General features: G+C 49.8%; 1 protein-coding gene across 10 annotated transcripts in view; it reads right to left on the reverse strand.

Moving 5' to 3' along the window:
- Window positions 1-22995, reverse strand: part of FAM135B (family with sequence similarity 135 member B) — a 260070-nt gene extending 237075 nt beyond the window's left edge. For 6 of the 10 annotated variants that reach the window (XM_077167761.1, XM_077167751.1, XM_077167762.1 and 3 more), the window contains exons 1-2: window positions 21292-21395; window positions 20682-20816 (exon numbers count right to left, since the gene is read on the reverse strand). The gene's annotated coding sequence lies outside the window, so the exon portion shown is untranslated. Of the gene's footprint in view, window positions 1-20681; window positions 20817-21291; window positions 21396-22113; window positions 22237-22842 lie in introns of those variants that run through there. The other 4 variants (XM_077167756.1, XM_077167755.1, XM_077167760.1 and 1 more) reach the window with 4 other exon arrangements.
- Between the last annotated feature and the right edge of the window lie 1308 nt (window positions 22996-24303).

The raw sequence follows: 24303 nt of genomic DNA on the forward strand, positions 1-24303 counted from the left end.
GCAGCTCGCCCAAGCACCCCTGCACCCCCACAGAAAGTGCTCCGGGGTGGGACGCCTCTGAGCAAACTTTAGGGCTCCTGAGATACAGGGGTCAGAGAGCCAAGGTAAGAGACACTCCGAACAGCAGGTAGACAACTCCAGGAAGCAGGAATTTTTATAAGACCACCAGCCTGGCACGGCAAAGTCACAGGCCTGGGTGGGAGTGGGAAGTGCAGGGGATGTTCTGAATTTACAGAGACTGAAGTCATATAAATAGAAACGCATAGACTTTGGATTCTGCTACAAACAATAGACAACCATCTCAAACGACTTTCCTGGGGGAAATATGAATCTTATTGCCAGTTTCCTCAGGGTGATGCCACTGAGGCCACACTGAAGACAGCCTTACTTTAAGGAGAAGCACGCAGAAGCTCTGAGGAAGTGTCCTGGAGTCTGCAACTTATTTTCCAGTGATATTGAGAAACGGACATGCATTCATCCCCAGAGCAATATGGCAGGATGTTAGAAATTGCTACACTTAGATGTAGGAAATAAAGGTATTTATTGTACCAGTCTTCAATATTACTGAATGATTGAAAAATTTCTTGTGAGACAACATCCCTGTGGAATTTACAGAGCCTGACATGTGTCAAAACACTAAGGTAGTTTGTATTTGAAAGCCCTTTTTACTTTCCTTCCCTCGAAATGGAGCACTTCCATTCCCACTCTCTCGCACTGTCCTATTTACATGTGCGCAAGGAGGCAGCAGGCAGGGTTTCCGGGTTCATTATCCACGGGCAGAAGAGAGCATGCACAGCTCAGGAGTGTGCAATTTCCAACTTACTTCTCCCAGCCACAACGGATTCAATCCCAGCATCATCCCACTTGATTTTCTTTATTCCGCTTTCTACTTTCCTCTTTCATGTGTTTAATGTCATAGACTTTGTTTGATAGCAGTTCCAGGTTTCTAGAAAGCTTGAATATAAATTCAGAATGCCTTCACCCCTCCCACTTCCCCCAGGCACAACTGCCCAATGGTTAGCTGTGTGCTTTAGTGTGGCACGTGTATTCGAGCTGATGAACCGATATTGACACATTACCATTAACTAACAACCACGGTTGGCCCGAGGGCTTGTTCTTAGTGTGGTAGTTCTATCGATGGGTTTCGACAAATGCATAGAGTCATGAACCTGCCACGACAGTGTCACACAGAACGGTTTCTCTACCCCTCAAATCTCACACCCCACCGGGTCACCCCTCCCTCCCCAAGAGCTCACAGCAACGACTGGTCTTTTCACCACCTCCCTAGCTCTTCCTTTTCCAGAATATTCTATAGTTGGAATAGCGTGGTGGGCAGTGTTTTTAGACTGGCTTCTTTCACTTAGCAATGTGTATTCACCATCAGCCCATGTCTTTTGGGTGTCTGACAGCTAATTTCTTTTTATCACCAAATAATATTCCATTGTATAGATGCATCAGGTTTATCACCTATGGAGGGACATCACGGATTGCTTCCAGTGTTTGGCTTCCAATTAAAATATGTCTTTTTTAGGGCCCAGAGGGTGGAATGTGTTGGTTTGAAAGGATTTATGTGCCCTAGAAAAGTGATGTTTTAATCCTAATCCAGTTGGGATGTGTTGTTCACAACAGCCCAAAGGAGGAAGCAGCCTCAGTGTCAATCAACAGTGAACGGATTTTAAAAGGAGGTACATATTTGCAATGGAATGCTGCTCAGCTGTAAAAAGGATGAGGTTCTGACATCTGCTACAATATGGACGAACCTGAAGAAACATGTTGATGAGATAAACCAAACACAGACGGACAGATATTGTAGGATTCCACTTCAGTAAGCAGACCAGGCAAATTCATGGGGACAGAAAGCAGAGTAGAGGTTTCTGAGAGCCGGGGCAGGAAAGGGGCTTGAGGACAGTGTGTAAAGGGTCCAGAGCCTCTGCTTGAGTTACAGAAAAGTTTCAGCAATGGACGGAAATGTGAACATGATTAATGACATTGAACTGTAGGTTTGGGAGTGGCGGAGCTCAGAATTTTGTGTTGTATACATGTTACCATATTTTAAAAACAAATGAGACTAAAGAGACAATTAAATGTGATAGAAAAATCCCATACTAGATCTAATCATGGAAAGAATATGCCCAAATAGATATTACTGGGACAACTGAAAAAAGTGGCATGTAGACTGTATGCTTTATATCAATGCTAAATTTCTTGAGCTAGACACTGTACTTAATGTGGTTACATAAGCAAAGATCCTTGTTCTTGGAAAACATAGAGAAGTGTTACTAGTAAAAGGGAATGATGTATGCAACCTACTCTCAAATGTTTAGATACATAGCTAGCTACATACACACACACACAGATATACAGATAGAACGATACACCAAATGTGGCAAAATATTAGAAGTTGGTAACTCTGGGTATCTAGGTAGGTGGCTGCTTTAGTCTGCCAAAGCTGCCGGAATACAACACACTAGAGATGGATTGGCTTTTAATAGAAGGGGATTTATTAAGCTAACATTTCATAGTTCTTCAGAGGAAAGGCAGCTTTCATCTGAAGTTCTCTTTGACACACGAAAAGGTGACATCTGCTGGCCTTCTCTCCCAGCCTCTGGGTTCCAACACCTTTCTCTGGGCACTTCCTTTCTGTACCTCCAAACGTCTGGGCTGAGCCACCTGGGCTGAGCTGCCGAGCTCTTCTGAACTCTCCCTTTTAAGCCTCCAGCCAGTTAAATTAACTACGTTCATTGCGGAAGGCTCTCCCTTAGTCAGCTGCAGCTGTGATCAGCCATAGGTGAGTGTCACATGCTGATGGTTCAAGTTCACAGCCCCAGGGCTGGGCACCCTCACCTGGCCAGGTTGACACCTGAATGCAACTATCACAGTGGCATATTGGAGTTCTGATATTTTTATATATTATTTTTGCAAATTTCCTGTAATTTTGAAATTATTTCAAAATGGAAAGTTAAAAAAAACTCCTTACAGGCAGCCAACAGTGGCTTAGTGGCAGAATTCTCACCTGCCATGTTGGAGACCCGGGTTTGATTCCCAGTGCCTGCCCATGTTAAAAAAAGAATAAACTGCTCGTTGGAGGCTCCGTGGCACCTACAAGATAAATCACAGCGTCCCTGGTATGCCCTCCACAGCCTCCAGGGGCCCCTACTATTCTCTACCTCTTGTCCTGCCTCCTTCCCACCTCAGATTCTGTATTCCTGCAACATGGAACTTCCTACCTTGGACAGCTTTACACTCTTGTAACTATTTACTTCCTCACCGCTAAGATGGTCATTCTTGTAACAGAAACAGCACCACGATGAGTAAAACCTAAGGCTCCATCTGAGTCAGTCTCTACATCTCCTAATGCAATGCCTTAGAGCCACTGTGGATGCTGAAGGCAGGTATCTGCTGCCAGTGAGAATAACAAACTGGGTAATTCACTAGCATGCAGCTGAGAGACCAGCCCAGGAATCAGATTGAGAAGAAATAGTGAAAACAAACAAGAAAAGAATTGGTCCATGACCAGTTAGTTGTCATTGTTGGGTGTGGGGTTTTTTTACCTAGTAATATCAGGAAGAGTGAGAGTGCTTTTCCAATAAATTACAATTTCATTGTTTTAATTCACTCTGAGCAATGTATAAACAGGCACTAACTATAAACAGAATGAGCTCCCTCAAACACAGCCGTCTCTCTGGGGACCTCTGCTCTCCAAGCTTGCCTGGGGATAGTCTGCTATGCACAGTAAATGAAGATCAGTATTCCACGTTTTATTTGACTATATCATTCTGTCCCAGGCAAAACTTTAAATAGATCTACTGATTCTATCTGTGGTTCACGGAAATCATTGTAAAGAACCAGCCTGTCAGTGGAAAACAAACAAAGCCCTGGTTTCTTCTTCCCAGCGCAGAGAGAGCCGACATCTCCCTGGTGGAATAAACAGTGATGGCATGCTCTGGCCATCAGCACAGGGAGGGTGCTGGGCAGCAAGGGCTTGGGACTGGGAGGCCAGTCAGCCTCCCATTAACATTCAGTTCTGCCTCCACTAACAGTGCGACCTTTGGCCAATGACTTGCACTGAGTCTCAGTTTCTCTTCTGCAAGATGAGAACTAAGGATACTGTCTGTGTCACGGGGTTATAAGGGTCAACTGAGAAAAGGTGAAATGTTAAGGACAGAGACTGGCACACCGTAGGTCCCTCCTTTATGCTGCTTTATTTCTGTGAAGTATGAAGGTGTATGACTTCAATGGAGGCATCATAGAAGACCTGTCATGGTCAGGTTCATGTGTCAACTTGGCCAGGTGTTGATACCTATTTGTCTGGTTGGGCACGTGCTGGCCTCTGTGTTGCTATGAGGACATTTCATAGAATTAAATCATGATCACGGCAGCTGCATCCACAGCTGATTCCATTTGTAATCAGCCAAGGGGCGTGTATTCTGCAATGAGTGATGCTTAATCTAATCACCAGAAGCCTTTTAAGGAGGATTCAGAAGAGACAGGCTCCTGCTTTGGCCGGCAAGCCTCTCCTGTGGAGTTCGTCCAGACCCTCCATCGGAATTATGGGCTTCACGGCCTGCCCTGCAGATTCTGGACTCTGCATTCCCATGGTTACATGAGACACTTCTAAATTTTATATTTGCAAATATTCCCAGTTGCTTCTGTTTCTCTACAGTACCCTAACTAATGCAAGGCCCCTTGGGATTCCTTGGTTTCCACTCTTCAGGAGCGGCGTGCCCACTGAACACCTTCTCCCCTTCTCCAGGCCCTTACTCAAGTGCCCCATTCCAGAGATAACACCCTGACCACTCAAATGCATCCCTCCTTTGCTGCTCTTTATTATGGTTTATCTTGTTGCACGGTATTAATTTCCATATGTGTGCATGCATGTGTGTGTGCATATTCCATTTCTGTCTTGTGTCTCTCCATGAGGGCAGAGGGTCTGTGAGAGTCTGGACCACGCCTGAGTCGTTCACTTTCTGTGCCCATCGTGTGGAGCAGTACCCTTCCCTTTGCTGATATTGCTGATAAATACTAGCCAGAAACAAATGGATGAAGTAACTCAGACACTACTAAGCCTTCACTGCTCAGTTAGTCCACCTGTTTCTTGCAGGTTGCTTTTCCAGTCCATTGTGTCCTCTCTTTGTACTAATTTGTGGCACAGATTCTCAATAGCACTTACTTTAGAACAAGAGCAGACATCATCTTGCATGAACAAATTGTGTAACATTTCCTCTTTTTGTGTCTGAATTAGTGGAAAACAGAGTTTGAAAGCCACTAATACGACTGGTTCCTAAGGATAACAGGCAGCCAGAGCTAACCGGTAATCAATTCAGCATTTATTCACTGAGACACGGAACTTTGTGCAAGACAACTTATTATCTTTTGTAGACTATCTTTTCTCTGGCCCCTTCTAAGTTTGCATTTATCACCACCCACAATTCTGTAACCTGACCTCTTCGTTTATTCCTCTGTAGAAACAGTCCACAAGCTCTACGTGAGAAGTCACATCAAATCCCATGAATTCAATCACTGTTTCTATGCCAATAATGCCTGAAATTCTATCTCCAACTCAGATCTTTCCCAAAATCTACTGACTCCATCAATTTCTTTTAATTGAGATACCATATCACAGATACAAAATTTTCAGTCTTTATCCTCCATTCTCCTAAATTTGTGAGTAGGCATCTCTATCCATCCCGTACCCAAATCAGAACCCCAGAGTAACCCAAGTTCCAACATACTCGCGCCACAATCAATGCCAATCCAAAGCAAGACCACACAATCCTGGATCTCCAATCATCCTAGAATTTGCTCACTCTGTCTCTACCCCCTGCTCACTCCATCTCCAAGGCCACTGCCTTAGTTCATCACGTCACCATTTCTTACCTGGATAACAAAGTAATCCCCCATCCAGTCTTATGGAATGCAAATGACCCTATCACAGATTCCAAGAACGTTTTCTAAGTGAAAAATCTCATCATAGTACCCCATTGCCCAAAGCCACTTCCATGGTTTTCAATGCCCAAACATTGAAGGACTCTGGCAAAAAGGTTACCCAAACACTTTTCCCTTCTTCATTAAGAATCTGACCTTTCAATTAACATTCTAGCTGTGTTTCCCTGGAAACTGGTAAAGATGGCACATGTCAATCATATTACTAAACAATGTTGCTTATGTCAAAATGACCCCCGATGGGAAATCTGCTTCCAGCCAGGAGAAGTATAAATACCTGAGCGTGGGGACTCCTGCGAGGACGCGAGGCCTATTGAGGTTTTACATGACAAAACCGAAAGTCATGTACCGTCCCGTGTGGACCGACCAACTCGTCCTGCATGTCAGCTGTCCATGAGTGGTTGCTGCAGACACTACTGCTGATGAAGAACGCGTGGGGCCCGGCACAAGGGTCTAACATCTTGTTGAGCTAAAGCAGAGCAGACCTTTGCTTGGTTCTCGTCCCTCTTCACAATCTCACATCACACTCCCCTTCTACCCTACTTCAGTGGGATACATTATCTACCTTGGCCTCTTTTCTGCCAGCCCCACTGCCTGCCCTTGCCTCTTCTTCCTCCTCACCTTCAGACACAGCCTGCCATGACCATGCTGGACTCCAGGCAGCCTGTGCCACCCCGGGTGAGGCACTACTTTGCGTGGCCCCCATGTCAGCATGAATCCAGCTCACCTGTATCAGCACCACCTGTTTGCGCCTTACGCTCTCTCTGAGCTCCTTGCTCATCCTGTTGCTACAGCTTTGGCGGTTTGCTCTCGGCCACCAAAGCCACCTTGGAACAGACCGTTCCAATCATACTGCCACGCTCCTGTCCAAACCCGTTCTCCTCGCTCACTACGGGACCTGGTCCTGTCTGGTGCAGCCAAACGTCCAAGCTGACACCTGCTGAGCTGCTCTTCGGGCCAGTAGTGAGCTTAAGACGCTGTTCAGGCCGAGGGGCTGTGAGCGAAAATGCTGGATGGGACTGTGGGAGCATCACAGTTTTTCAGATAGAGAGAGACACACTTGGCTGACACATGCCTTTCGCACATTACTCTTTCTGCCACTTCTGTATTTGGAATGTGGACATTACAGCTGACAGAGGAGCAGAAATCTTACAACCATGAATTGAAAAAGATCAGTGCTAAAGACAACAAAGCAGGAAGCGTGAGGATGCTGGCTCTGTGGTGACTTGTGAATGAGTCAGGCCTGCTGCCGTGTGGGAAAAATGAAACCCTGAGCCACTTCATCAGGTTTGTCAGGACAGCTGAACCCTGCTGCGACTGACACATGATGACACAAGCACAAACTTCAACCCACTCCCATGACACTTTCCTTCATCTGGCCTCTGCATCAGTCCCTCCTCCAGCCACCACACACCCCAGTGCCTTCACCTGGGCCAGTCCAACTTGGTACACAGCCCTGGGCCCAGGTCTCCTCTGCAAACCCTCCCTGATTCTATAGTATGGTCCGTACTACATTTGGGTGTAAACTTCCAGAGGCTCCTTCCACCCGTTGCTGCTCACAAAGGCAACTATCACCTAACCTTCCAATTATTTGTTTATACTTTACTGTCAAGTTATGTTAATCTTTTGTCTCCTCCATCAAAACTTGACACTCGCAAAAGCAGTGGCGCTGCTTTATCACGCATTCATCACAGTGTCAAACGGGCTTCTAAATTCAGCGCCGCTACCAGGTGAAGTTGTGACCTTGGGACAATTACTCATCTTCTCTAAAGCTTCATCAAAATCTTTATCTGCAAAATAGGGATAGCCCTGGAGCCTCCAGGTCACACAAACCCAGGGGGTAGTACACGCCACCGCTCAGAATGAAATGACACTCCTGGAGTTGAGCACTCTGTAGATTAAATAAGATATGTGATGCAGAGTGCCTAACACAATGCCTGACAGAACGAAGTCAATAAATATGACTTATTAGTACTAATATTATCATAACTTTGAATCCTCAGAACAGGACTTGGCCCCAGGTAGTTGCTCAGTAATACTTTTCTGCATGAATACAAAATAAAATTCAGGATTTTATTCTTGGTTCAAAATTATAAATCACTGCAAGCTCCAGACCAAATTGGAACAAACCCCAGAAGTGTCCCTCTGCCCAATTCCTCCACAGTCGCTCCTCATGCTGACCTGCTGGAGTGTACCCGCCGGGCAGGCACGGGGCCTGCTGGAGATAGCCATCTCTGAGCAGTCAGACCCCAGGGTAGAACTTTCTGGGGAAGTTATCAGTGGGACCAATTGTGGGGACAGTGCTCAGCCGATGCTAAAAGAAGCTAAACAAAATGACTGTTGGTTGGATCTGAGATCCACGGTGGACCTCTGCACAGTTAGCCCTGGCTGTGCTGTTCCTGACAATTTACTCTTCCACGTGCAGTTTCCATGGGACACCGTGGTGGCGAGCCGGGCTGGGCGGTGGCACCCCGGGCTCAGTGACGCGTGCTGCCTACACTGGTGGCTCCGAGGGGCCCCAGGGCCCCGGCAGCTCTGGCCCCCAGCTGCAAACCTGTGCGCTCACCCTGTGCTGGGGACGGACGCCGCCACGCTGTGCACTTAAACCCCAGTCGCACAACCGAACCATGTAAGACGCAGGGCGTGCACCCGGCATGGAAGCCTGTGGCTACAGGTGGGCAATGGAACAGACCCAGGCTTTACACTGCCTAGGGTCTAACGGGAAAAAAGAGGAACCAAAACACCTGTCCTAAAAGGAAGAGAGGAGTAAGGGGTATAAGAGGAAACAAACAACATGAGAGAAGTTTAATGGGAGAAGGACAAATTCAAAGGAAAGAGAACTTATTTCTAATTGTTAAGAAAGACCGGGATTATCTTTTCATCCTTTGCCATTTTAAAAATGGGGAAACTGAGAAGTTAGTCACCTTGTCTGAGACTGTGTTAGCTCTACCGGCTCGCTGAGTGCACCTCTGTTTAACGGCTTGTCTTCAGAGAAAGAGCTTTGGAATCAGACGGTCCCAAGCGGGAACGTGGCCTCTGGGACTGATCATCTATCTTTGCGGTTTTGGGCAAGTTCCTCACATCTCCGAGCCTCAGATCCTCATATGCATGAAGGAGCGCCTTTACTCATAAAACACCGTGAAGATTACATGAGAAAACGCAGTGACTGGCTCGGGAAAGCATTCACTAACATTTTGAATGAATGGATGAGGATGTAAGTATATTGTCTGGAGGAGAGTAAACTCTAGACGTCAGGGACCAGCATTGCCTTGCGCTCCGCAGCATCCCCCGCAGGCTGCACGATTACGGTACATCCTATGTGTAGCTTAAACTTCCTTTACTAAGAAAACTGCTATTGTTTCTCAAGCCTTTTGCTCTGAGAGGCATTTTAAGTAACTGCATGTGGTGTATCATTTACTCATCTAGGCTACCTGTGAGAAAAGTGGTCCTGTTCTCCCCACTTCACAGGTGAGGAAAGCCTCGGAGAATTAAATCCACATTGCAGCTAGTGAGAGGCAAAGGTGAAGCAGGATTTGTTGATTCTGGTCAGCCCTGATTTGCAAACTTTAATCTGAAGTTGCTGGTATCCTTTGCAGAGCACTTTGTCCTTTATTCCCAGGGAGTGAAACTCGGAGAAAAGAAACAGTGGTGTCTCTGCTCTGATGGGGGGACGTTCTTGGACTAGGGGTGGCTCTGGGGTCTCGTCCACACTGCCCACCCCGCCTGTGTGACCTGAAATCAAGCGTGCCTTCACTCAGGCTCCACACAGGGCTTCCAATCAGTTACACGTGTCTGTCTCTCAACCTCACCAAAACCCAGGAGAGCTGCTGTTCGCAATCGACATCGTGTGGGAAGTGGGGTGCAGAGGGCTGGCGCACCCGCTGTGGCCGGGCTCAGCTTTAGGGAAGTGTGGCCCTCACACCCCAAGGCCTCCTGTGACTTATGTGGTCAAGGCCAGCCCAGCAGCCGGCAGTGCCCAGAGGAGGGCACGTGGGCTGAGGCAGCAAACAGAGCCAGGAGAGTCTTGGCAGAGGAGCCACCCTGCCGTGGAGCTGAGTCAGGGACGAGGCCGCCCAGATGAAGGTGGTGTTTGGGGGGGGCGCGTTATCGGGGTGGGATGGGGGACTAACACGTTGTGCTGCAATTATCAATGGGCCAATCAGCCCCTTCTTTGGGGATGCCTCACCCTCTTCCATCTCCTTGGCAACCCAAACGAGGTCCTCTAAGTGCCTGCTAAGGAAACTTCCCAACCAAGGGTACCTCCTTCTGAAGTGACTCTGGGGAAGCGGCAGGGGCCAGCCCAGCCTGGATGCATCAAATGTGTAACTCTGACATCCTAGGAGTTTTCATACACGGATGAGTCACTGAATTTTGAATAAAAGTGACCAGTGAGTGGTATGCACAATGAAATAAAACAAGGAAGAAAAATATCTGCAATTTCAGTAAATGTTATTTTTTTCATTTGAGTTTGGGGTGGTCAATAACGCAGAAAATGGAAGATGAACACCTAAGCTTCTGAGTGAACAAGCAGGGAGAGAGACTGCTCCGGATTTTCTTTCTCAAACCTGAGCAGGCTCCCAGTTCCATACAATGTGTTTCCAAGCAAATATTCTGGTCATCTTCCATGCATGTTCCAGAATCAAAACATTGTTGAAGGCAAAACTGACATCAGGGATTATCAAATTAAATATTCATTCAACCCCTTTCATATTCTAATGCAAAGAAAGGTTGATAAGGTGCCGATCCCACACAGCTGGGCGGTTAAAAGCCAAAGGCCTTGACTAACTAGGGTTTCCATTTGCTGTTTTGGTTACTGTTTTATTTCCTTTTGTTTTGTTTTTCTGATCAGTGGCTGAAATTTAAACATCCTTCACAAGGGACACCTACAGGGTGTCTGAAAAACACGAGTTTTGTGATCAGACCGATGCAGAGATTAGCTTCTGGCTTGACTCTCGCTAGCCATGTGACTCTTAGCAGATTCTGCCATCTCTCTGTGCCGTGGTGTCCTCGGGGTTAAAGAGGCAAACGAGAGCTGCTGTGTGTGGGTTAAACGGAATATCACCTAGGAAGCGCTCGCACAGCTCCTGGGACGCAGTAAGCAATAAGCAGCAGCCGTCTTTTCCCCGGCCTCACCGCCTCAGAATTTACTTTCAATCACTTAAAGACGATTTTGTGATCACTCTCTGCCTGTAAGATTCACATGCTTTTGAAAAAAAGGGGGGAAAGGGTTTCCATTCTGTTATTCAGAAGCAACTATATTAATATTTCCTTTATTCGCCCCAGAGGCTGGCATGTGGCTGATGAATTCCAAGGATAACCTCATCTTTACACTTTCCCTTTAAACAAACTGAAACACGCAATTCACTCTTCAGTGCATTTTTAAACCAGATACAAAGGCAACAAGATTTCACAAAAACCACTGGTTCAGTCACCCTCTTTCTCCCTGTCGCAATGCCTCAGCCACGATGATGTGTGCTCCAGAAATTAATTTCCCAGATAACTCATGCCTAATCTTCTGAAGAGCAAATACTTCTATATTTAATTTTAGCAATTCCCAATGTAACTTATTTTAGAAATTATACTCCCCTGCCTTATTTCAGCAGCATTTACAGCCTATAATTTAATTTTTTCCTGATGACTCACTGGCACATCTGAACATAAGTCACTGCTCGGTGCTATCCTGCACTGATGCCCTCGAAGACCCCTAGGGCACAAACGTCTCCCAAGTCCTTCCACAAAGGCCCGAAGTTCCGCCTGGCAGTCAGCCCCCGTCCACCCACAGAGAGACCCCACTCAAGGCAGAGTCTCATCCACAGTAGAATATCACTCCCACCATCCTCTGAAATGTACAGATCAGAACAAACACTGCGTACAGTGCACCACGTATTACAATGGATGTGGTTTTTACTTCTTCTTCATTTAATTTTCATTAACATTTCCTAATGAGTTGCCTATTATCATTGTTTTAGAGATAAAGAAACTAAGCTCATTACACGCAAAGCAACATGCTAAAATTACACAACATCTAAGAGAGAAGCTGAGATTCTAACCAGGTAATTGGGGATAGAATTGTTGAAATTGGGGTAAAGAAAGAAGAGGAGGCCAACGGATTGAAAGTGGTGTGAGGGTTGACCAGAAGTCACCAGAAACCAAACAACGGCAATAACGGAAAACTTAATGAGCAGTTAGGAGAGAAGATTCAGGTCAGAAGAACACCCAGATTATAAAGAAGTGTGAGTGTGTGGTCAAATGGGGTAGAGGGACAGTCATCAGAACAACGGAGGGAAAAGCCGGGGTGCTCATGGGCCACCCTTCTAGACAGGGAAGGCCCCCGAGATGACGGCAGGACTTGCGGTGGGAGAAAGCCCATGCTCACGAATGGAGAGCGGCGTGCAAACAGACGGTAATGCTGGCAGGTCAGGCTGATGTACCAGTGTAGCTGGAACCCAAATGCAATTGACCTTAGCCAGGGATGCTTTCCAGAGATGAGCGGAAGATGGTATGGCTAAGTTGAGAAGGGAATCCACAGCAGGGCTCCTTGGTCTCCATAAATTACTTTTCAGGGAAATCCTTTTTAGAGTACGTTTCCATGCCTCCTTCCTTAGGGCACAGGCATTCTAAGAGGGTCAGAAGGCACTAAGACTGAAAGCTACGAGTCCCCGAGCAGCAGGCCTGGAGGCGGTGCTTGTCCTAAAGGAAGACTGGGGGCATGCCCAATGGAAATATCTTCTGAAACAGGGAACACTGTCGGCACCCACCCTGATTGGCTGGTGGGCCCATCACCCAGCCGCTGTGTTTGCTGATAACATCCCGCAGCTGCCCCATCATCCTGAGAAGCACCCTCAGGGGATAAAAACCACCTCACCCAGAAGTACCTGGGAGGGTATGACTGCAGAGCCAGGACCACAGCAGTGACAAAAGGTCTGAAGACCCCCAGGTGGAAAACCTCCAGGGGCCAGGCGTGCCGCAGAGCTCCTGTGCAGTCACGTTCAGAGTAGACTTCAAGTGCACCCATGTCTTTGCCTGGCCTCTTCCCTGCCCGATCCTCGGAGGTCTCAACCGAGAACACTTTCTCAGTCAGTCACTCACACTGGGAACTCCTTCTCAGACTCTGCTTCTCAGGAAACCGACCTCAGACACGGAACAAGCAGGAGTAGCCCACTGAGGCCAAGGAGCTGCCCAGGGTCACCTGACTGATAAGTTTCAGAATTAAGGTGACCAACCAACACAGTTTTCCCTAGACTGAAGGGGTTCCCAGGATGCAGAACTGGACAAACTGGGATGGAAAGCTGCGACCACTTCATGCTCAAGGCCGTGTAAATCCCAGAAAACCTGCCCTATCGGCTCCCACCAGAGAACCCACCCACCACATGTATCCCTGCAGGAGTCTGCAGGAACCAGGCAGCCCCACCTCGCCTGGGACAGGTGCTCTTACTCGGCTTTAGGGATCCATCAGCCTCTGCAGTGGGCACTACTCCTCTTCGCTGAGAACAGAGGGCACAGATTTCACCAAGGGTTCGAGGTGGTCCTTGACAAAATCAAGCTGTCCCCCGCAAATGGACAGAGCCGTGCCCAGCATCGCAGCGGGTGGGACCGTCCACTGCGTCCCTCAGGCTGCCCTCACCTGAGGCCTGGGGGAGAAACTTCTTTTCTACTTCAACGGAGACTTGACGGGCACATGGTGCTAGCCAAGGAGACTGGTTAGCTGGGTCATTCCCAGGAGAAGGTTCAGGGTGGCAAAGGGCCAGGTCTCAGGTGTTCCGGGGCTGGACGGCCCCTTCAGCCGACCAGGAACTCTGACTGGTCCTTACACAGGGCTGAGGTTACTTGCGTTTAAATGGAAAAAGTATTCATTCATCATTGCAGGTTACTGGTGTTCATTGTTCCATCTGTTCTTTGATGACTATTTATTTGTGCTAACTGAGCTCCAGGCACTGCCCCATGTGTTGTGCACAAGGATAAACACGGCACGTCCAGGCCGCCACGCAGCTCACCACCCTGCAGAGTCAGACCACAGCAGCCAAGCCAAGCAGATGCCTCCACCATAATGTTTCTGACAGAGACGCTGTGGTCGATGCTATGCAGGAAAATAAAGCAGATTCTGTGGTTGGGGTCCAGAAGAGGCACTTCACTGCAGAAGCCCGGGGAGTCGCCCCTAAACAAGGAACCTGGAGGGAGCAAGTCACAGAAACATCAGAGGGTGACTCATCCCAGCCAGCAGTGAGGGTACAGAATGCAAAACCCACTGCGGGGTGGTGGGGGCAGCGGTGTAGACCATGTGGATCAGAAAGACCATTTTTATTTCCTCATTCTGTACAGTTTCCCTGGAGGAGCAAACTTACTCCTAAGGCTCTCGATAAGGGCTTATGGGTTAATCATGCCGTGTTTTTATTTGCAGCTGAGAACACTTTGCTGAGCTTGACCGATATCTCTAATTTCCTGAAATGTCTGTGGATGCCTGCACAGTCCTAAAATGCAACTTATCCAGAACAGAGCTCATCATTTCCCTCTCAAAAACATCTCTTCCTGCTATGTCCCCAGGCCAATAAATCACCACACTGCCCATCCATGGGACCAAGTCAGAAACCGAGAGCCATCCTAATGCCTCACCACACCTGAATGCTGTATGTTGAGTCATCCAACAAGTCTTGAGATCCCACTGCCTTCACATTTCTCTTGTCTGTTTACCTGTCTCCACCCTGACTGTCTTCAGCTTGGCTTGGCCAGCTTCCCCTCCATCAGTCCTGGCGTCCCACAGCAGCCCCCATGCCTCCGGTCTTGCTTGCTTCATGTATTCTCCACACAGCAAGAACAGACAGTCCTAAAACGCATTTTGTGGATGCCATTGACCACTGTTAAATCTTCAGAGTACAGAATAAACTTCAGGAGGTGTCCAAGGCTCATGGTGACCTGGTCCCCACCCACCTCTCTAGCCTCCCACTGCCCACCCCTCCAGTGTGCACTGCTGCAGCTCAGCTCCTGGTTCATGTGTGATTTTGCTTCTACCTGAAACACCTCCTCTAACTCCCTATCCCTTCTGTTAATCCATCCACTGCTACTTCTCTTTCAGGACTTAGCTGCTTCTTCCCCCCCGGAGCCTCCCCAACACTGCCAAGTCCTTCACTGCTGCTCTCAGGCCCCACTCAGCCGATTCCCTACTTGTTGCCTCCTAATGGGCCTACTTCTTGAGGATATAAATAGTTTTCCCTTCACCTTTGACCCTCCCCAGCTTCCAGAATGGGGCAAAAGAGGCATTTACTAAATGACTGTTTATCAAATGAGTGCATGGAGTTCAAACCCCTTTACTTCATAGCTAGAAAATCAACCTGAGATGTTAAGCTACTGCTTAAATAACCAAGCTAATTAGTACAGAGCTGATCCTAGAAAATCTCCTAGATTTTATCCAATGTTCTTCTGAGATACCAGATTTCACATAGCAAGGAAAGCTCAGATCCTTATCTCAAAAAAATGCAGTCGAGCAATGACTCAAGACCCAGATGTGAGAAGTTAAATAAGTTCAATACAGGGAAGGCAAAGCCAAAGGGGTTTCACTGACACAGAGGGGCCAGAGCATCCGTGGAGGCTCACGAGGACGTGGCCAGTCCTGGAGATAGTGGGTGGCCGAGGGCACGGCTGGTGTGGACAGGAGAGCAGGCTGGGCAGAGGCAGGCATGTTTGAGGTAAGTGGATACGGAGGCTTTTCTTCTCGCAGGTAAAGGTAAGGTCTCCTCAGCACAGGCGGTATCCCCAGGTGCTCTAGGGGCTCCAGGGGCTCCACACGCTCCAGATGCTCCAGGCACTCCAGATGCTCCAAGTGCTTCAGGTGCTCCAGGTACTCCACGTGCTCGAGGTACTCCAGATGTTCCAGGTGCTCCACATGCTCCAGATGCTCCAGGAGCTCCAGGCAGTGCTCACTCCCACAGGGAATTCCTTCTGGAGGAGCCATTCCCAGGAAGCTAATCCCCAAAAGGGCAGCCCAAGGTTACTCTCAGGTGGAGTGTCCACCTCCACCCACCTCTGACGACACTCACCCTCTCCTCCCCTCTGCCCTCCTCACTGCTGACAAACTGAGTACTACAAACTCAGAGACTCTGCCCAAATTACATAAAATTGGAAAAATCCGTCTACCATCAATTAAAATAGGGGACAAGCCACCAAAGAATGGAGTGGAGAGAACATGTTTCAAGTCGCCCAGCACGCGGCCTCGCCCCCGGCTGGCCCCAGCTGCAGAACCTATGGCTGTCAGTCTCAGTAAGCCACTGCCCAGCCATCCTGGGGGTAAAGGACAGGTGGTGAAGAACCACTTCATTTGTTTAACCCACAGTTTGGGACCGTGCCTGTGTCCCCCTGACCCTCTTCCTCATTCTGCATTCTCTGCCAATGCTGGGCCCAGAGACAGCCCGGAGACAGCCCACCCCACGTTCATCTGTGACAGAATGTAAGCCTTTGTTACATGCGAGATTGTGTTCCGCCACTGCAGTTTGGCAGTAAAAAAACAGTGCAGGTCACAAGATGGTGAGAGTAGTATAAAGGAAGATAAATCACAATAAGAGGCTGTTGTTTAGAAATAAGTACCACCAGAGATTGGGGGGGGGGAGGCACCCTGAGTGTGAGCCACCACCCCGCCCTCCTCTTGACCCACATCAGTGGTCAGAAGTCCCGAGAGGGCGCCACAGAAAATGTGCATTTCTCTGAGTTAGGACATGGCGAGCCCCTCCCTCGCCACTTTCCTAATACTCCTTTTCACACTGCCTCCTCAGCTCCCATCTCGGCATCCCACGTCTCCTCTCTTCCCTGCAACGCCTCTTCACGGGAGGCCACATCTCGTGCCATCCTGTCTCCTTCTCTTCCTGCTGCTGGTGAGAAGCCCTCCGCCCAACTTCAGAACTCCCCATGTTCCCCGACCTTCAGGTGAGAGGACAAGCGCCTCAGCCGGGATCACAAGACTCCTCCAGAAGGGCCCATCAACCTCCCCGTCGCAATGCGCCGCGCTCGCCTGCGCCTAGCCCTGCCCAGCTCCTCGCACTCTGGGTCTGCCCTGCGGCCTCTCGCTTCCAGAGCCTTTCAGGTCACCCCTCTCTGCCTGTCCCTGCTCTGGTCCTTCCTGCAAATTCCTTCACACCCAAGCCAAGACTCCTCTCCTCTATGGAAAACATCTCTTTGCTTCCACAGGCCCCTGCACTGGCTTTTTTCTCGTCTGTTTCCATGCCCGACCCTCTAACTACATACTGAGCTCGTAGAACAAGAGGCGTGCAAATATCTACAACTGCTGACTCGTCACAGAGATTCTTTTCAGGGTCTCGTGGTTTAGAATAGCCAGAGGAAGCACCTGAAGTTGTTGAATGGTAATGCAGCAGCACTGGTCTTTGATATGATTGTAAAACAACATAGCAAAAAATTATATATATATATAGTTTTAGTTTGCTAATGCTGCCGGAATGCAGTGCACCAGGAATGGACTGGCTTTTATAAAGGGGGTTTATACAGTTACAAATTTCTTTCTTTCTTCAGAGGAGAGGCAGCTGGCTTTCCTCTGGCTTTCTCTGTCATATGGGAAGGCACACGGTGACGTCTACTGGCTTCCCCCAGCTTCAGGGTTCCCACAGCTTTCCCCAGGGCGACTTCTTACTGCACCCCCAAAAGCCTGGGTCTGAGGTGGCTCTGGACACTAAGTCGGGGTGTGCTGCACTGCTGAGCTCTGCTAAACTCTCTCTTTTAAGCCACACTCATTGCAGAAGGCACACCCCTTAGCCCACGCAGTTGTAATCAGCCACAGGTGAAATTCACATGCTGACATTTTAAGTCCACAGCAAAAAAAAACAACTAGGCACCTTCACCTGGCCAAGCTGAGGCCTGAACCTAACTACTACATATGTCCATTTGTGACAATTCTACACTTAGTTAACCTACCACTGTGTGAGTCTTAAAACTGGGTAGGGTTGCCTGCCCATGCAAAAAAAAAACTGGGTAGGGTCCAATACTAGTGTCAATAAGAGGTGGGAAAAGATATGGGATGTTTGGGGTTTTCTTTTTTCTCCTTATTTCTTTTTCTGGAGTGATACAAATGTTCTAAAAATGATCATGCTGATGAATCACAGCTATGTGATGATACTGTGAGCCACTGATTGCATATTCTGGATGGACTATATCTCAATAAAATTACATTAAAACCAAAAACAAGGGTCTTGTCTTGCTCTCAGGTTCAGGGCAATGAATGGCATGTGGCAGTCCACTGATGCAGGGGCCCTGGATGGGCACAGCCGGTGCCTCTCAACCACAGCCAGATGAAGGACCCTGGCCCTGACCCCAGAGCGCCAATTCCCCTTCTGATGCTAAAGCCCCTGGGCCAGGAATCGCTCCTGAGATTGGGGTGCAGCCACCTGGAAACGATTCCTGTTTAAGAGGAAACTATCAGCATTATTTCATCCTCAAAGCCTGGAAATCTTAAAGATATTCTGTGCGTTTCCTCCACCTCTCTCAGGTAAGGTGGGACCTTCATTCGCAAAGCTTTTTTGTGTTTTGAATTAAGAAACATACTAGGAAGGACAGCATGGAAGGACATCTCACCTGGGGTCAGATAAGAATTGGGTTGGGGATTATTCAAAACCCCCCCATGTCTCAGCATGACCTCTGACCTTCTCCACTGGGAAACTTCAAAAAGAAGAGAGAGTTGGCGAGAAGGGGACGTATGAGCACATGATTCTTTGAGTGGCGGGGTCTGGACAAGGTGACGCGCTTGTCCCAACACGGTGGCCAGCAGGCCCCAGGGTAACTCTGCTGAGAAGAAACGTGTCTAGTGTTTGGACTGACGCAGACTAGATGGGGCCACCAGGGTCACGTAGGGAGTTTACAATGAAGAACATCAGGGCCCAAACGACAAGAGGTCAGGTCAAGGGTCCTCTGAGGAGTTAGGACCAGGGCTGGAGAGAAAGTCAGTTTCTGAGTCTAAAACCCTAGCTCATCCCCTTGCAATTTCTCCTGCACATGAAAAACTGCTTTGGAGAGTGGGAGCCAATTCATCATTCCAGCATTCCCTCTCCCTCTCCCTCTCCCTCGCTCTCGCTCTCTATGTTCCATTAAAAGGTCAAGAAAATAGAGGAAGGAAAGGCATTTTCAAAAAATTCTGGAAACTTCTATCATTTGGCAATACAAGATATCATTTCCTGAGTGCCAGGCATGGCAGTTTCTTAACGTACATCTTCCCAACCCATCTTGAAGGGCAGATGCCACGGTGATGGCATGTGGATAAGGCAATGGCAGGAGGCAGGCCACAATTTACTGAAGGTCACGTGGCCAGGTGGAGAAGCCTGGATTACATCTGCCTAATTAGACACAAGTATTTCGCTCATTCTCCAGGATACAAATTAAGGAGAAAAGTAACAATAACTTATTGGGTAGAGTATCTTTCAGTTCATGAACTGCTTTTACTACACAACCATTAACTCAGCCCAACCCTCACCGTTCCTGCAAGGTGGGTTTTATCAGCCCCATCTTACAAGTGAGGTAATGAGACAAACAAACCAGGCTGCAAACCTACGCTTCCTTCTTCTGATCTACATGCTTTTCACTATTCTAGAGCTGAAATCAAGGAAATAAATTGAAGGAGAGAAATACATTTTAAGTTCGAAATATTCCATCAGGTGTCTCCAGCAAGTGTAATTTAAAGGCAATGCAACACCAGATTATAGTTATTCTAAAAATGTCCACTTGAAAAAAAAAGGGCATTTTAAGGTGAAATCTATGTTTCTGTCCTTCACTCTGCTTCAGCATGCTGACCCTAAATAATGCACAGGAGTAGCTCAGTAAGCAACCTTCAGGCTCACTGCACTCACTGAGAGGCGGACAGACGCTGCGACGGGCTCTGTGAAAACTCCTCTTGTGCAGAAGTCATGACTCAGGTGAGGCCCAATCACCAACTCGACAACTATTCACCATGACCGCTTCTGCATCAGGTGCTGGGGCCACAACCCAGGTAGAATCAGGTAAGTTCCTGCCCTCAGGAAGCCCTTGCCTAGAGAGTGGTAAGTGTGCGATGACAATATGGCGCAGCACAGGCTGGCAGGGCGGGTCACAGAGCTGCGGGAGCTCAAGCAGGGAGCCCAGGAGGGCTTCACGTGGGAAGGGGCATTTGAAGGGAAGTGGGAAGTAAGAAGTGGTCATTCCAAGCAGAGAGACCAGCAAACGCAAGGATATAAAAAACAGATAAAACTATAACTCAATCTTTGGCCTTTTCAGAAATTACGGTTCTTTGGCAATTAAATCAACCTGTAAACATTGAGTAAATTTCTGTCTAGTTAAGCAAACGTTCAGTATACATCTGGCTTCATAGAGCAGAGATGGGTGAAGGTGGAGTGTGCCCACAAGCAGCTCACTACCAGCATTTAAACGTGTCCCTGCTACGTTCACACTATAAACGCTGAGACCCACCCTGTGGCGAGCAGACCTGTGTTTTCCGACCGATGAGTCCTGCATTTCATGGCAATGTCCTTGACATTCACCACAGTAAGCAAGGGTGGACAGCATGTTGTGTCTCCCGCTGATAAAGCCCTCTTTACATTTCCCTGAGTGTATCTTGGATCAGACTGCAACGTTTGGATTGTGAGTCACTGGTAAACATTTCTACCTCCCCTCCTAGCTGATGTCTGTTTAATGATTTGCTGATCTACAGAAAGGACTTTCTTTAGAAAATGATGGTTCCTTATATTTGCACGATGCATCAAGTTTTAAAAAGCTCTTACCCATCCATTCTCTCCATCATTCCTTTCAATGACGAGCCTGGAAAACTGCAGAAATTGTTGGCATCCCCATTTTACAGATGAGAGAACGACGTCTTCAAGAGGTGTAGTGACTCGAGGTCACACAGCAACTGTAAGCTAAAATCAGAGCTTAAATGCATGCTTTCTGACTCCCCAATCCTGTCCCCTTCTCTCTACACCTTACCATCTGCCTAGAATACAATTATTTCATCCTTTTTATGACATGAATCCCAGATGAATGCTGGTCGAATCACATCCTCTCAGGCAACATAACTACAGCATAATTTAAAAGCCCAATTAAAGAGCACAGCCTTTGAACTGGGACTCATCAGTGCTCCCGAGGTCAGGGGTAAAGTTGGACGCTTTAGAAGGTGGGGCTGCCCATCCTGGAAGACACCCAGAGACGCACTTCCCCAGAGGCAGAGCTTTCAGACCCAAATTGGGGTCTTAGCAGAGTCTCCCTACTCTAGGGTCCCCTGGTCCTGGGCCCAGCTGGACTGGCTGGGACAGTCTGAGCCCCGGCCCTGCCTGGCCTGCCTGCAGACCACTGGGGGACAGCCCAGCACGGCTGCAGTCCCAAAAGCATCTCAACCTGAAAACAATTTCCTCTAGCGCAAAGGGAGGCTGAAGTGCCATTTCTCCAGCTGTCTCCAATGGGGGAGGGCCGGCCAGAGGCTGGAGCCCTGGGGGTGGGGGAGGCAAAAGGGGTCACAATGCCCTGTGTATCCACGTTTTGCAGCGAACAGTGGGGGGGGGGGGGGAGGCAGTGAACTGAGGTGGGAGGAGGCAGTCCTGATTACTGGTTAAAAATTGTATTTCTATGCCCACCCCACCTCTGTGGCCCACGGCAAAATGATAAACTCCAAGGAGCGCCCTAGAAACAACTCTCCCACTGTCTGCATCTCCCCTCCATTTGCTGGGCTTGAAGGTGAGTTTACAGACCACAGTTTGGCGCTCTCTCGTCCCTGTGTCACGGCCGAGCTGCAGTGCCCCCCATCCCCAGACACGGGAGGAATGGATGGAAGTCAACCTGTTCGCGAGGATCCCCCCCGCGGCCCCCGCCTCCGCGCCCCTGCGGCTGACCCAGCCCCAGCTGCTTTCCCGGGTGGGGACGTGTTCCGAGCAGGGTCCGGACGTGGGTTTTCCAGGTGGGACTTGGCGGCGACCCCTCATTAACCCAGTGTTTCCCGCCTCTCCAGAGAGGCCCCCGAACGTGTGGCAGGCTGCAGGGCAGGGAGGCAGGAGACCGCGGGAGAGAAGCCACCTTTCCAGGCGGAATCCCTGCTAAGGAATCGCGGGCCACCTAACGAGCAGCCACGCGCGCAGACGCGTCACCGCCACCCAGGAGAGAGTTTTGCCGCCGCCGACCCCCGAGCGCTCCCACTGGCCGCCCCCGCGCGGGGCTCCCTCTCACCTCCCGGGCCCAGGCTCCGGGTCCCTCGCAGGTCTCTGTCCACCCTCCGGCCGCGTCCCCTCGCCACGGCGGTGGGCGGGTCGCCGAGCCCGGGGCACCTGCCAGCGGGTCTGGGTCCCGGCCGCGCGCCCTGGGAGGAGGAGCGAGGCTGCGCCCTCGCCGCCGCGGGGCTGAGGCGGTTGCTATGGTTATGGGCTCCGCAGCTGCCCCTCGCGACTCAACAGCTGCCCGGCCCGGCCCCAGGACGGCCCCGCGAGGTCCGGGAGGAGGCGAAGGCGCTGCGCCGGCGAGGACTGCCCGGGCGCCCGAGCCTCCGGGGCCGGCTCCCCGCCCGCGCCCCCGCGCGCTCCCGCCCCCGCCGGGACGCGCGGGCCAGAACCCAGCGCCGCGCGCCCTCGCCGCCCGGAGAGCCCGCCCCGCCGTCCCCGCCGCGCGCTCCCGCAGCGCGGGACCCTCTTGGCAGCCAGGCTGCGCCGGAGCCCCGGGGCCGGGCCATTGCCAGTGCGCCGGCCAGACCCCGCCCGCCCCCGCTGCGCTTGGAGAGGCGCCCCGGCGACGCGGGCCGCTGGGTTTGGGGCCCTACGCTCCCCGCAACCCACAGCCGGGAGCGGCCGTCTGCCACCAGCGCGCTTCCTGCGGGGCCCTCCCCGCGCGTGGAATCGGGTCCAGCCGGGAGAAAAGACGCAGAGGGCCGGAGCAGGCCTCTGTGCCAGGCGCTTTAGCCCTCACCGTGACCTCCTCAGGAAGGGCTCGTGGCGCCCCCGGAGTAGGAGTTCAGGCCCGAGAGGAGCTCAGCGGGGCCTCGAGTTGCCGGACTTCGCAGCCCCGTGGCGGGTCCGTCAGCGGGACAGCAATCCCGGCCCGCTGGGACGTGCAGGTGGCCGAGCGCTTCCAGTCCGCGCGTGCGCGTGCAGGCGGCCGGCCAGTGTGCGCGCGGGGCGGGGTGGGGGGTGGGGATCAGAACAAGCACCTGGAGAAGACGTTAAAGCTGAGCCTCGAAGAAGAACCAAGATCCAGCGAGGATCCTGGAGATTATCCTTCTGAGGCAGAGGAAGGAGTATCAGAGGCTGTCCCGCCGCGGCCCCTCGGGGTGAAGACCTGCTCTCTTAGCACCCAGCGGCCAATGCACATCCTCAGGAAATCTTCGGGGAAGGGCAAATAAATGCACATTTATTTCCTTTCCCCATAGAGGAAAAAATGGATGTCTTTCTTTTAAAATTGTTATCCTAAAAATTCAAAATCATATGACATTGAATTTGCTAGACATTGTATTGCATTCAACCTCATTTTTGAAAGTCAATGCAATTTTGACAGTGTTTCCGTCAGCATTTACGAGTCCCCAGCAGTGCAGCCATGCTGGAAGCGCAAGGTTTCTTTTTGTCGGCACGTGTCTGTTTTAACTGTCCTGATACATATCTCCAGGATGTGGTGTAAAGTGAAAAGCAAAGGAAGAGTAGTGCTTACAATAAGATAATCCTAGTGAAAGAAGAGGGAAGATACAAATGTATACTTCCATTTTCTTGTATTGACATAAAAATGTACTTGAAGGCCATTTAAGAAACTTTTAAATGTGGATATCAGCTATGGGAGTGGGGTTCACTGGGACAACTGGGTTGACAGAGTCTGGGTGGAAGCCAGACTCCTCAATGTCCACTACCATAAAAGGATGTTAATGTTTTAACCCCCAAATAAATAAATTAACACCCATACGTATTTGAGTGCATGTGCGTATATGAATACATATGTATGTATGTATGGTAGCGGTGCATAGATGTAGCTGTATGGCTGTACAGTAATACACATGTGCATATACCTATGTTTTGTTATTGACGTCTGTGACTGGAACTCAGTGAACCTTGAAATGGCCTCAAATACAGCATGTCCCAAATGGACATTTCCCCCAGACCTGCTCCTCCTCCCCCCTCTTCCCCAGGTGTCAGTTAGATTAGGGCTGTGAGGTCTTCCCCTCCAGCCCCTGCTCGTGCTGGGGGCAGGCAGGCAGGAGGCCAGGAGCCAGCCCAGGGTGCTGCGCAGGCACCATTTCCATGTCAGGACCCAGGTCTCCCACCATGAGAGTCACCAGTCCACTCTGGCCCCATGACACATGTCCAGCTGCAGTGACACCTTCTGGACATCTGCTCACCCAGTGCCAATACCTGACTGCAAACAGGTCCAATCGCAGCCCAGAGG

Source organism: Tamandua tetradactyla, chromosome 6 (assembly GCF_023851605.1).
Source record: "Tamandua tetradactyla isolate mTamTet1 chromosome 6, mTamTet1.pri, whole genome shotgun sequence".
NCBI lineage: Eukaryota > Metazoa > Chordata > Mammalia > Pilosa > Myrmecophagidae > Tamandua > Tamandua tetradactyla.